Source organism: Grammomys surdaster, unplaced genomic scaffold (genome assembly GCF_004785775.1).
Source record: "Grammomys surdaster isolate TR1022 unplaced genomic scaffold, NIH_TR_1.0 174, whole genome shotgun sequence".
Classification (NCBI taxonomy): Eukaryota; Metazoa; Chordata; class Mammalia; order Rodentia; family Muridae; genus Grammomys; species Grammomys surdaster.
This window is the reverse complement of record NW_021604622.1, coordinates 20,350,604-20,366,164: the sequence shown is the minus strand read 5'-3', so window position 1 is coordinate 20,366,164 and position 15,561 is coordinate 20,350,604.

The window sequence follows — 15,561 nt, the reverse complement described above, 5'->3', positions numbered from 1 at the left end:
AGAGGGAGAGGGAGAGGGAGAGGGAGAGGGAGAGGGAGAGGGAGAGAGGGAGGGAGGGAGGGAAGGAGGGAGAGAGAACCTTCCTTTTCCATATGTTTTACACTAATGCTATTTATGTCTCCAAGAAACTGTCATGGTATTTTCATAGAAATTACATTCCATTTGTGTGCCAGTCGAGGAGGACTGACATCCTTTTATGAGTATCTCAATCTATGAGTAATTTCTCATTTATTTCAATTTTGTTTGCGTTCTTTTGTCAACATTTGTACTTTTCAAAAGTAATTCCATTTTTACGTCACAGAACTGATAACTAGTAATCTTATTTTTTAATAAGATTGTATGTAATGTAAACAGCACTGTATTTTAACTAATTATGACTCTGTATGCTCATTGTTATGTCACTGAAACACAGCTGAATTTGTGAGTTTGTGCTGTGTTCTGCATCCTGATTTTCGCTAAATGGTTCTGGCATGCGTCTTGCCCGTGTACGAGACTGTCTTGTTTCTCCTTCATTTTTTCTTTTTTGTTAGATCTCAGACTCTAACTTTCCAGTTCCTTACTTTCAGCCCTTGAAAAATACTGCATGACTTCTCTCAGATCGTCCGGCCATCCCAGCTACCCACCGTGGTTTCAACCATTTTCCTATAGAGAAGGCACTCTCTCATCTTTGCTTTCCAGGTGGTCCTTGATCACAGTCTGTAACTCTGCCAGTGACAGGTCTCTGGATTGATGTCAGTTTATTCTGAGTTTCATTTATCTTCCTGGATCAGGTATTTATGGTTTTCCAAGGTATTTTCCTTATCATTTCTCTTTCAGCCCTTTAAGCTTTTGTCTGTCCTTTAAAGACTGAGATATAAGTGTTGACTTTATTTGTACAGTCCATATGCAGGGAATATTCAAGCAAATAAAGCCAATGGGATATATAAGATACTGAAGGAATCAGCATAACTAACTATAGAAGTCTGATGAGACCAAAGGAGTTTCCACTCATCCCAGCAGACTCTCAATTCAGGGAAGTGTTTGGAATGAGGGAAGTTGTTGAAGGAAGGTCAGTCTTCCACTGACTACATGAAGTTCTGAAGAATAATCTATCCTACTCAAAGACATCCTGAATAAATCTTAGTCTTCTAAAAAGACTTCTATAGAAACATTTAACATGATTTTGATCAAATATCAGAATGTAATAGTCTAACCAAATATAATCAATCACCATAATTCTGTTGGTTCCTAATGTACAGGTCGGTGTATTTTATCTAGGTCATTTGGGTGGAATGATTCCAGTTGTTCTCCTTTATATTGACTGCTTTTTATCTGTTCTCTTCTTTGAGCCTATCTTTGAGTTCATAATTTGTAGCTGTATTTTCTCATTCATTCACTTTTCCTTTGATTCTCTTTTTATAGTGTATCTCTGATGAAAAAGTATCTCTTTTTGAGGGTCTCTGTCTTTCAATTGTTTCAAGCATCTTCATAAGCTAAGAACTATTGTTCCATATAATCCTAAAATGATTGTCTCCGTGTTAGCTTTTATTCACTGATTTAGGTTGTATATAGTTCTTTGAAATCTTGATATTTATGTCTTATGAATGATATTAGTCTCTGGATTGCTTAAATCTCTTGTTCTGGCTGCTCTCTCCAAGACAATCCCAACAGGAGGGGTGGATATGTTTGTGGCAATGCTTCAGTATTTCCACATAGAAGAAGAACTCATGTTTCTCTCTCTGCATCCTTGAATAGTAATGAGAATAAAAATCATCAATATTGAACAGATGTGGGAGTTCCACCTCCTAAAGTGTTATCTGAACCTGACTGGGATGTGTGGAGATATCTTACCACGTCTTATTCCTGTTCCCAACTTGGCCCATCATAATACTATGGTTCATGAGTAGCCTTGTCTTTGAGCAATGGTGACGTTTCTGACTGTACTCTGTGTCACCTGTCACCTCTGTGACAGGACTCCAGCTTGGAGGTAGATAACCATTTCTTACTTCTGGGTTAGGGTGAAATTAAATTTTATGCTCAGTCTCTGATACCACTCTACTTGCAGTTTGGTGCGCTTCAGTGCATTCTGGGTAGGTGGGAATCAGTTCTCCATTTAGTAAAAGGACTCTCATCCTTACATCGAAGAACATGAGATTTATAGAAAAGAGAGGATGGGATTATGATAAGCCATTTTGATCTAAAATTTGGAATTTCTAAAGGTTTGACTTGTTTGACCTAAAGTCTGAGATATATATTTGGAAAAACAGATCGAGAGGAATCTTCATTATTCATCTTTCATCATAAGAGATTTACTTAGATTTTGCCATCCCTTTGCCTTTTAAACAATTTTTGTGCTTCCTCTATGACTAATGTCTACATTTGTAAGCTACACTTAATAGAAAGAACAGGGACAAATATTCTTACCCCATATTCCTGGAAGCCAATGTGTCTACAAGCTCATTTTTATTGAGAGAAGGAAAGAAGTCAAACAGAACTAATGATCCGATATTATAACTACAAAAGGGGTTTGCCTCACCACAAAGCTGGAAAGCATACCAGTAGCCCCTAACTAAGTTTTCCTTATGGAATTATACTTTTACTCTGGGATCCTCTTAAATCCCACTTTAGTTCTTTTTCCACAAATACTTTCCATGTTTTACAGTAATTTTATCTTTAGTTTATAGTGACATTTGGATTTATGCATTCTCAACTGTAGAACAGGAAATGGAAAGTATTTCATACTGTATATTTTATCATCAACTTAGAGTTTCTCTGGAGGAAAGCGAGCGATTTGACTTTCTTCTACATTCTTGGCCACTATCCAGATTTGTCACCCCTATGTTCAAGTAAAAGATGTTGAGTCACCTGGACTATGCATTCTCACTAAGTTTTTCTCCCCACTAAAACTTCCCCTTTCCATTCTTGTTAGAGTCAAACATTAATGAGCCTTTAAATTCTTCTATTAAAATCTGACATCTATCCAGAAGATACTTTCCTTTCCACATCCCAAGCTCCAAGAGCTTTGAATTGTAAATATATTACGAATTATGTTCAAACTTATTTATGGGCTAGTTATTAATTATTATAATGTGAGGTTGCTGTTGGCAAAGCTGATGAGAATCCCACATTAAAACTCTTTCCTCTGGACATCAGCATATTTTATCAATTTCATGTTTAATCAGTTATCTCATAAGTCATATTATAACGGTGGTATGTAGTCATTATTTTGGAAGGAAAATGTGGGTTAGGATTAATACCCAATATCACATGCTTCAGAACTCATGCATTTCAGTTTCTAAGATAACATGTAGTGTATCAATCATGATTTTTGACTCCAAAGTTACTGATATTTTTTATTTTACTTTTAGAAGTTGTGTGTTTGTGTGCTTGAGAGTATTATAAGCATGAGCATCAGAGTTTCTGGAACTCTACTTCCAGACAGTTGTGGGCACCCGACTTGTGTGCTGGGTGCCACACTTTCGTCCTGTGCAAGACATATTGTTAATAACTGAGCTGGCTGTCTAGCTTCATCAGTGTCCACCCACTGCCTCAGAGCTCCTCTCTTAGACTAATTCTAAGCACAATTACACCTCAAAGAATCAATTAGCACCTTCAAAGTTCTGGAGCAAATGTCCAAATTATATTCTTTTAACTTCACCATGGGTCTTAATAGCTTGCAATGAAATACTCTTGTATTTGAATGAAGTCAATGTTCTTGATAACTTTCATCAAACTTTTCAGGACATTTATGCTTCTTGTGGTGAAGGACTGGCTTCCCCATTCCATTTGGTATTGGATAACTGATTGGTGTGCTCTTCCCTGAGCGAAAACTATTTATTCTACAACAAATAATCTTTAATAGCTTATAGTTCTTATGTAGGGGTTATGGTCTCCTGGGGATCCCACCTCCATCCATTTTAGCATGGCTCTTGTCCTTTTTCAGCTTACATTTAAGCAGTCATGTTGATAAGGCTTTATAGGTATAGCTTCTAAAATTACTAGAAGAGCTCATCTCGCAGACCCTAATCCTCTAGCACTGACAATCCTTATGCCCACTCTTTCCCGAAGTTCCCTGAACCTTAGGAGTGGTAATTTTTTGTACCTCTATCCAGTGGGACTGGGAATCTACAGCTCTGCCTTTTGTTTCTGAAATAGTCTTCTCTACAAAAAGTAGTTTCTTAGGTGAGAGGTGAAGACTAATGTACCTTTGGTTTAGAATGAGGCTAGGGATTGTGCTGGCTTAGTAAAGTGATGTAGACTGAATAGGGTATATATATAATGATGCAACAGCAAATATTTAGAATGTACTTAGGGATTTTTGCATTATGCTCTGCCTGTGAGGTGGCGCAGAGGGCTTCTCTGTACTTGTGAAACAAGTTGTATACTTTCACAAGATCAGACAAGGAGATTAAAACAACAACAACAACAACAACAGCAAAACCAAACAAAGAAACAACCAAACCAAACCAAATCAAACAAACAAATTAAAAAGGAAATCACAGATAAGCATCAAAAGAAGTACCAATGGAAATACCTCTAATAAAATGTTAAAAACTCAATTTCAATGTTTTAAACATTTTAAAATGTTAAAAACTCACTCAATCTGGCAGTAGTAGAAATGGCCAGAGAAATTCAAACCATGGGCAAGCTCAATTTAGATAAAACAAAAAAATTGTTTTTTTTTTCAGTATCATACATGCTCACAGTGCTACAAAAAATTATTTGGAGAAGTTAACATTGATTTATGGTAATGAAAAAGAAAATGGTAGAGCATTAAAATAATAGAAATATTTTTGCATTATATAGGAGAGCCATTAAAATTAAATAGCTTATATCAAATAAATTGTGAATTATTAAATGCTTTCCTTTAAAAGCTGAAAATAAGATGTTGTTAAAAATGGAGGAGAGAGAAATGGAAGGAAAAAGAAAGAGACTGGAAAATTGAAATATTAAAATGAATCTCTCTTTCCTCATAGGTACCATGATCATTCATCCAAAACAAAAATAAAATCCTACAAAATGGCCTCGTCCAACAGAGTAGAAATCATATGGACAGGAATTTTAGAAAATCTGAAGTTAATAAGCAAAAATGTATTATACTTTTGAACACTCAGAGAAAACATTTAAAATCAAAAATTTTAAACTGTTATCCATTCAATTCACACAGTTTAGAAATTAATGATGTGGATATAACAATTTTACAAGGGTTTTCCCTTGTAATTATTCCTGAAACAATATAAACCATTCAATAGTGGGACAGTCTATGTTCCTGGTTTAGGAGATTTGATATCTCCAAAGTTTCATTTCTTCTCAAATTGGTATGTATTTTCAGTGAGATCCTAGCCCCAAATCACCATGATTTTTAGTTTTGGGGTTTTGAATCAGGATAAGAAAAACAATTCTACAGACCATGGAAATGATCTTCCAAAGCAATTTTGAAAAAGCAGGAAAATTTGGAGGATTTCTACAATCTGCTTCTAAGGCTTTCTATCAAACCATAGTGATACAACTGTGGCATTGGTATGAAATCTGGATCAATGCAGCAGCATAGAGACTCAAGAGACAATTAAAAAAGAAAATATTATTTTTTAACAAACAATACTAGGAATATCAGCTTACCAGAGTCGAGCATGCACACATATACATACACATGGAAAGAATTTTAAACTTGAATATATACCATATATAAAATGAATTTCAGATGAACTTAAAACCTACAGACAATAACCAATAGTACTACAATTCTAAAATGACACCTATGATAAAATTTAAAGGCATATAATTATTTATAATTTTTAAGCAAAGGGAAATATGTTTAAACAGCACAGAAAAGTGCACGTGATGAAGGAAAAAAATGTAGTTTCTTTGAAAAAGAAAAGCTTTAAAATCACTGTTAAAAAAAAGGGAAACTAACTTTCAGACCAGGATGAAATGTTTCTAAAATGTTTATCTCAATTTGTAAAAGGATCCAAGCATACAAAGCAGTTAACATATGAAGATGTTCAACAAGCACATGCAAAGACGGTCACCATTATTAGTATCAGGTAATATCCATTAGTGCCATATGAGACACTTCTACAGACCCAGCAGATGACCTAGAACAAAAATGGCTGGAAGGCAAGCCTGGATAAAAGAAAAGAAAGCCATGTTGAGATGTGGAATGCTAGGATATTGTTGGAGAGAACTCGAAGATGAGCTTGGGAGTTTATTACAAAGTTAAATAGACACATAGTCTATTAGTAGGTATGTATCTTGGGAAATATTTCTATTCAAAGACTTTTAATGCCCAATGCACTATAGCCGCAATATAAAGAGAGCCCAAGCCGCCATCAGCTGATGAGTGGAAAATCAAATAGCTACTTAGACTTATAAAACTATACAACTTTGAAGTAAAAGAAACACAGATTCATGCACACGCAAATACTACTGACCTTCCTAACACTTTGTCACAGAAAGGATCTGTGATAAACAAAGCATATTAGACACACGTGCCTATAATCCTGCATGCTTCATGCATCCGTTTGCCTGAAGTTTTTATAAAAGGCAAAACTAAGACTAGAGGGCATATATGCCTGGTGATAGACTTTAGGGAGAGGATTCCTAACAGGAGCGTGAAGAATGCTGTAGGGAGTGTCCTCTCATCTGTGGCTTGTAACCAAATGCATTTCGTAAAGCACATTTGTGCTTTAATATCGATGAATATTTTATCTTCACATTATGTTCCATTGTGTTTGTTTCTAATATCTAATATAATCGATAACTCCAAAAAACAAAGAAAGAAAGAAAGAAAGAAAGAAAGAAAGAAAGAAAGAAAGAAAGAAAGAAAGAAAGGAAGGAAGGAAGGAAGGAAGGAAGAAAGGAAGAAAGGAAGGAAGGAAGAAACCCTGGTTGAGAGGGGATTGAACTACATTAGTAAGTTGATTTCCAAATAAAGAATGCTTCATAATAAAAAGGTGTATTTTATAATATTAAAAGGCATAATTTATCATGACAGTATAAAAAAGCTTACTTGATTATCACCTGTTCGGATATCTTAAAAATTCTTGAAGTAGTTTGTATTAGCACATGTTACTTCCCTTTTAAAGGCACAGTATACAATACTCTTTGTGTTTTTCTAGTATTTAGGAAAAGAATTCCCCTGTTGTCAAATTCTAAGCTGGGACAATCAAGGAGAAAGGGAAGTTCTACTGTAATTTCCTGTAGTAACTTGTAGCCTGTCTTTTGCTACTTTGTGGGTTCTTTCTTCCATTCTTCTCCATCCCGTTTCTTCTACCTTTCAGCTCCCCAACACTAGATAAGAGAGAAAAAAGGGTATAGGGTAAGGAAGCGATCCCTGAATAAAGTCAAAAGTCATAAAGGGGACAACATTTATTAGACTACTTCCTGCTAATTAGGGGCATCAAGTTACTAGGGACAATTTTAATCACCACAGTCAAGATATCTAATTTCTTCTTGTTGTTTCACCATTGTGCACAACTACTTAACAAACTATAGCCAACAACAAACAACAAATAAACAACCACCCTGAAACAACCCAACCCACCTTTTGGGACCCTAGCATTTATATGCTATTTAAAATGTCCCCAGAATCCCAAATGTCATACAATTGCAGAAACTATCTTCTGCTGCTACCAAAATTATGCCCCTGCTTAGGCATGAGGCAGGTTAGTTAGCTGCTGTGAACAAGCTGAAGCAGTTCCATACCCTACAGCTGGGACTCAAACAAAAACATATATTGTAAAATTTCTGTGTTTTTAAAAGAAACCAGAAATTCCAAAATTCTGTCTACCATAACTATTTATCTAACTATTAACTTTCATTTATAAGTCAAATTTGAAAAGCCTTCTAATAGATTCTCCATATTATGGTAAAAGATAGCAGCAATACAATGGCCAGAGAGCTCTATTGACTCTGTGGCATGGTTATGAGTAATCACTCTTATAGTGGTCTACTGTGAAACAGAGCAAGTGGGACAAAAAGAAATGTAAAATGTAGTTTGAAGAGAAACACACAAGGAAATTTAATGTTGCACCAGAGCTTATGCTGAAAGATATAAGGATATCAAGGCCCCCTCAAAGAACAGGCCCCACTGGTCTAAGCTCCCTGTTTCTGAAAAGGCCTAATGAATTTTCTTCTCATAAAAAGCAAAAGTAAAGGCACTACAAACGTGATTCAGAGGGGCCAGATTCACATCAAGTGAGCCTCCAGATTTGGCAGTGTCATTCTTGTATTTCTGGCTTTAGAGTCATGAAGGATACATAGTAAAGGCGATTGTGTAATTTTACTTCACAGTTAGTAAGACCCATTGAGGCTAGGCAGTTTGTACCAGGACAGTCCTTACATGAACTCACTAAGATAGCAAGGAGCCCTGGGAGGCTATTTTCTGAATCTCTGAAAGTGAAGTCTGGGTTGTGTTGAGTACCCCAAGATGGAGACGCCAGAGCTGTGGACTATCACCTAGGAGAGCTGCGTATAAGAGTGGAACCAGAGAGAGACAGAAAGAGGAGAGTGAGAGAGACAGAGAGAGGCAGAGAGACACACACAGATACAGAAAGAGACAGGGAGATACAAAGAAGAGAGACACAAAGAGAGACAGCCAAACAGGGGAGAGGGGGGAGAGGGAGGGAGGGAGGGAGGGAGGGAGGGAAGGAAGGAGAGAGGGTGGGAGGGAGGGAAGGAGGGAGGGAGGGAGAGAACTTCAAAGGCAGCAACATAGCTGGAAGGCAAGAGCCATTTAAAGCCTTTGACACTGGACATTGGATATGGAAATAGAGGATTTGGAGTTTGCTTTGCTGGACTTGGAGTTGCTTTGATCCAGTATTTACTCACTATTCTATGATTTCTTCATTTTAGAACAGTAATATATATTTTAAGTCACTGTATGCTGGAATTCAGTCTTTTGACTTTGATTTAACAGGAGTTTACAGTTAAGAGATTGCCTTGAGTCTCAGAAAAAAACTTTGGACTTGGACTTTTAAACAATGTTGAGACTGAAAGATTATGGGGCTTTTGGAAGTTGGAGTAAGTGCATTTTGCACTATGATTTGGCCACGAGCCTATGGGATCCAGGACATAGAGTGTGGTAGTTTGAATAGGAGTGGCCCCCATAAGATCATGTTCATATGTTTTGAATATTTGGTACCTGCTCGGTGGAACTATTTAGGAAATATTATGAGATGTGGCCTTGTTGGACGAGGGGAGTCACTGGGGGCAGGCTTCAAGATTTCAAAAGACTAGTGTGTTGGCTGATTTTATGTCAACTTGACACAAGCTAGTGTTATCAGAGAGGAGGAAGATGAAATTAAGAAAATGTCTATATAATATCTGTCTGTGGGCAAGCCTGTAGGGAATTTTCTTAATTAGTTTGAGGTGGAAAGAACTAATACACTGTGGTGAGACTCCACCTAGGTCGGTGGTCCTGGGTTCTGTAAGAAAGCAGCCTGAGCAAGCCATGATGAGCAAGCCAGGAAGCAGCAAGTCTCCATGACCTTTGTAGCAGTTCTTGATCCCAGGTTCTGCTCTGTCTGAGTTCCTCTCCTGACTTCCTTCAGTGATGGACTATGATGTTGAAGTATAAGCCAAATGAGAACTTTCCTCCCCAATTTCCTTTTGGTCAAGGAGTTTCATCACAGCAATAGAAATCCTAACTAACACAACTGGTATCATTCCCGGTATGCTCCGTGTCTCCTGCTTGTGATTCAAGAGTTGATTCTTTAGCTGTCCCTGCCACCATGCTTTTGCTCTACTATCATGGACTCTAACCCCCTAAAACCATAAGTCCAAGTAAATGCTTGCTTTTATACAATGCCCTGGCCATGATATTTTGTCACAGCAAGAGAAAACTAATATATCTGTGAAGAATAGCAGTAGGATATTGATTTTGATTGCATTCAATCTTTAGATAGCTTTTGATAGGTTGATCCTTTCACAATACTAATTCTCTCAACTTGTGAGGCATGAGCTGTCTTTCTGTCTTCTAATGTCTTCTTAAGTTTCATTTTTCATTTTAAAATTTTCTTTGAAGAAGACTCTTTGGTTACGTTTATTCTCAGGTATTTGTATATATGTGTGTGAAGTGCACAGGTGTGTCTGTGGGCATAGGTGTGTGTACACGCATGTGTGCATGTATATGTGTATGCATATGAGATGGTGTATAGTGAATGGGAATGTTTCATTGGTTTCTTTTTCATCTATTCATCATTGGTATATAGAAAATATCATCTATGGTTTTGGTATGCTATTCTTCCTCTTCTATGCCCATTACCTAAGGCTAGGTATTTTTATGATGTCCCCAAACTCTCTTATCTTCTTTTTATAGACTTTTATAAATTATCATTGACCTTTGATAAATTGTACAACTTCTCTTCCTTGTCTACAATCTTTAATATTATGTTTCCCCTATGATCCATCTACTGGTAAAGTTTTTCACTGAGGTTTTTATTTGTCAAACAATCATTTCCAACATCATTTCACCAACAATTCTACTATTGAATATCCTTTTTAATATTTAGTTAATGTTCTTTAGAGTATAATCATGACATTTTAAAGTTGCTTGAATATAGCTGAAATCATTTTTTAAATTAGTTGCTTGACGTTCTGCAAGGTTGTTCTCACAGGGATCTCTTATTACAGAATTAGTGATTTTGAAGGAGATGTGTATTTGATTTCTACATTGCATTTATTTCTGCTCTAGAATTTCTATCTCTACAGTTAGTCATTGAATACAGTATTGACTTTGGCTGATGGTCTGCGACTGTTTTCCTGCCATCACTTGGAACTAAAGAAATTGTGGAAGTGTGCACAGAGTTTTAGGGTGCAGGACCCCATTACCTGTTGAAGTTGGGCAGGCAAAACTGATTCCTTCTGAGTATTCCTGTGCTCTAGCAGGTGGCTCCATACCTGTCTTCATATGAGCAGCACTAAATGGACTTAATTAGCTATTCAAAAAAAAGGAACAGGCATGGAATGTGGGATGGATGAGTTAGGAGGATCCAGTAGTTAAATATGATATGATTATATTTCATGTATACCTGCATGGAATTATCAAGAATAAAAAAAATTGTGTTTTAAAAAGAAAGAAATCACTAAATGAAATAATGAGAAATAAGATTTTTAAATATATTTAAAAGATAATATCTATTTCCCCTTACCATCCCCACTCTAGAGTCCTGGTTTAGACCATGAGGATAGGCCACAGATGTTAGATCAATGTGGCTTTCATATATGAGGGATGGTTTGGGTTTTGTAAATATGGTTATGGGAGTAGAGCCTAAAATTTATTATCACTATGAGGAGTTTATTAGTAATTTTTTGGAACAGAATCAATACAAATGCTAGTCTATGACTGACAAATATTTTATGTATCTATGTGTCTATGTGATATTTTTATTAGAATATACACTTGATATATTTTTAAAAGCTGTCCTTGTTTGATGTCCATTACAGATTTTTCACATTACACATTTAAAATAAGTAATCTGCTGTAATTGATATCAAGTAGGGTTTGCCTTGTTTTTGTCTCTCACCAAATATGACCAAAATAAATATAATCATCTGGCTCTACATTTCAACATTAGACAAATTCACCTTGAATCCTCATGGCAGTAGGTCAAGGGGCTGCTGAAGGTCTATACAGAAGATTGTTGAGCTCCATAAGAGCTTTCTCCTTCTACAGAAATGATTCTTCTGGAGAACAAATAGTCTGAAAATTTGTCCAATTGCTACATGCTAAAGGAAGAGAAATTTTACATGTACTACTTAGGTGCCTCTGTGACATTTGGAAGTTGTGTTTCTAGGGTATTTGCACGGATAGTGGGGATGATGGTAAGACAAACACTCATACAGAATATGGTCATCAGTTCACGGGGTAGTTCTGAACATTAGGAAGCAGGATCCTGGGCAGCTAAGACACGAAACACGGGGCCCCTGTTGCTACGTCCTGAGGCAGTGCAACTCTTTTTTAGTGTTAAATGTAGAGGGTGTACTGGTTTTTGAAAAAGTTTTTTTATTATTATTGTATTTTAATATCTTAAAAATCCTTTCTGGCTAAATGGAGACTACCCTCACTTGGTAATAACCAGTTCTTAAAGAGACATCAAGTAACTTAGCTGGGAATAGGCTTTTGGTGTGAAAAAACAGATAAGGAAAGTTTGCAAATGCTGTCTGTCATGTGTTTCTTAGTAGGCAGTACTCTGCTGGCCTGGGGCAGATACTAGACCTCAATGAGCAGTACTTGGCTGCCCCAGACTAGATACTAAACATCTAGAAAACACTCCTCTAATCAAAGTGTGCCCAAAATTCAATATAACCACTCATAATCTCTTTGCCTTGCTTTGCTTTTTCCATGGAAGGCTCAACAAGGCTTGTTGCCTATACTGTCCACTCCCTTCTGTCTATCACTGATATCTCCCCTATGCCTGTCTTTTCTATGTAACTATGAATAAACAACATTGGACTTTTACTTCATGGCAATGAGGCTTCTGTGACAACATAGTCACCTTTACAAAGTAGAGTTTTGGTTCTTAAGGGGATTGAACCTAGGATCTCTACATGGGGCTGCATAGACTCTGGGTAGGCTAAATCATGGTCCTGACAAGAGTGCCAAAGAGAAACATCCCCTGAATAATAAAATGGTACCTTATATAATAAAAGACTGAATGGAAGTAATTACCCAAGAATCTTAGATGAAAGATGTATACCCTGAATTATTTAGGTCGATCATAAATGTTGTTTTGGTTTGTTTTTTAAGGAGACATGAAGGTCAAACTCTGGGAGGGAAGGTGTAAGGATTGGAGCAATGGTTAGAGAGAAAAGACGATAAGATTGGCTACTAGCTTTAAGATAGATAGGGTCAATAAAATCAGAGGGTCCCAGGAGATAGGAATCCATAGAAACTTAAGAGACACTGGCTTTTTAATACCTTGACATTTGCCTAGAGAAAACAATTTTTGGACTTCTGTCTTCTAGAATAAATCCACATTATTTACAATTGCAAATTCTTCAGGAATGATAATTTAAAACATTATAAATTAATCTACTTTTGCTGCCCATGGATACTACCTGCATTGATTGTAATCTAAATCACTTCCTGAAATAACACAGTCTATATGTAGCCTCCAGGAGGGAGGGAGAAAGACCAGGGGAATGGGGAGAAAATGACAGAGAAACACTCCTAAATTGCACCCTCCTTCTGTCTGTCACTTTAGGGCAGGAAGGCCTTTGCCTCTTCTAGCATCAGGAGGCGGGTGTCGGGATCTCTCTAAGTCTTACAATCATCTTTCCAGCTTAGATGCATCCCATCTTGTGGGGCGCGTGTGTAGTGTCTCGCCGGCAAGAACACACACACACACACACACACACCAGAATCCTTCCGTAGAAACACGTTTATTCCCAAAAACCAAAATGGTGGAAGAAGACAACAGAGAAGACGGAGAAGACACACAGAAGACACAGAGAAGACACACACACACCCGACACCCAGCCCTGGGAAAGCATAGTTTTATACCCTAGAGCGGTGTAATCACCTCTGATTGGCTGCTTACTCGTTGCGCGCCAAACGCCGTGGGATGGGCTTTAACTTTGGTGGGCTTTTACCATGGCACATGCGCAATTTATTTGTTTACTAGGAAGAATTATGGCTGACAGCGCCACCTAGCGATGGCGGACTTTGTCAGCACCTGCCGCGGCTCCCAACACCATCTCAAGTAGATCCAGGAAATGCAGAAGGAAACATGCCAGGTGGGAAGGCAAGACCGAGACCCTTGTCTAATTAGTTCAATTCATGTAAAAAAGGGAAACATTCCATAGAGTAGATGTTAAGCAAGTGGTGTAGGAAACCAGTATCCTTAGTAACCCTCCATTTCTGCCATCTCTCTCATCCTTCTCCACTTCCTTCTCAAACTCATTGTCCTCAGCCTGAAACACCTGATCACATCCACCTACAAAAGTAGTCCTGGCTGCCTCCCCTTTTGGGGTTTGTGAGTTCATTCTGCAGATGGTAGTTGCTGCTTTCCTGGAACTAGCTCATGAGTCTTCCCAGATCATGTACTATGTCTTAAAGTGAAGGTAAAGGTACAAGCTTTGTGCCCACTTTGGTCTCATTGATGACAACAGAATTAATTATGTCAGAGGACTCCCAAAAGATTGATGAGCTAAACACTCAGCCTCAAGTTTGGTTTCTCCTACTTAGGCTGAACTGTGTGAGGCAAATTCTTCCAACTACAAGCTTTGAACTTTCTCCCTCATGTAACATATCACTAAGGTGTCCCGTGCAAGAAGGCTGGTGACACCTAACTGCTGTCTGACCACTAAATTAGCAGAGAATAATCCACACCCTTCCAACACTGTGCTCCCTTCTGAGACAATTTAAGACATCAATAGTATCCCAGGTTGGCCAACACTGTCTCCATCTCTCTTTCTGAGACAATTTAAGAACTCATTAGTATCCCAGGTTGACCTTGAACTCACAGTAATCCTCCTGTCTCAGCCTCCAAAGTACCAGGATCATAGGAGAATATCACTTTATGTAGATGCTTTCTGGTCTACAACTTTTCTTTCAAGTAGAAGATAGGAGATGCCTCTGAAGCGGATCTGTAGAAGTGACAGATTTTAGAGTGAGAATTTGTCCATTTATCAATGACGCTGGAGGAACAGGGATAAGTACTCCTATAACACCCCCCCACCCCCCACCCCCCACCCCCCAGCTAATGAAGCAATGAGCTCATGGAGAAGAGAGAAGGAGCCTAAATTTCTTGCAATTCTGTGGGCACAGCCTGAATCACAAGGAAACATCTTGTGGCTGCTCTTCCCAAATCATTTTTCCTCCAGGATGCTGTCATCCAGAGAGGCATGATAAGTATGCCATTTTTCTTGCTAACAGGTAAACCTAATTGCTTACATTGGTTTTGTTTTTCAATCTTCCCTCAAAAGTTTAATCCATTGTGATAACATATATTGAGTATATAGTGTTTTTAAATGAAAAGAAGTACGAGGAAATCTGCTGATGAAAATGAGTGGTTTTATTTTCTATAGTTTCTTGCAGGAATTACCCACATGCTTGCAATAGCATTCTAATAATATGTCCCAGAATGAATGATCTGGAAAGAAGACAGAATTCTGCTTTAAAATGCTATAGGACATTCACCACACTACTTAAGATGAGAAAATTGGACTAGTTAATTTTTTAGAAAATGATTCTTTATAGCCCTTAAATTAGTTATACTTCTCAACGTGAAACAGAATGAGTCTTACTTAGAGGCATCACATTTGGAAAAGTGGAAATTTTTAAAAGCTGAGAGAATGGTGTTGGCAAGGAAAAATGGCAATTAGCAATACCACAAACAATAGACAGGGGCAAAAATCTGAAACTCAATAGCAGCCTCTTGATAAACACAGTTTAAAATAGCTACTTCTTTTGTTGTAATTCTGCAATCTTGCAAACTGGTTTGCAGGCCTTGAAGTTTTGTGAACTGCTGCTTGGCCTCCTGTCATAACATCTGCCCATCATTAACCATAGAAATAACATATTAGTGTCATTATAAGTCCATGGATGGTATTCCCTCTTCTAATACACTGTGGTTGAGT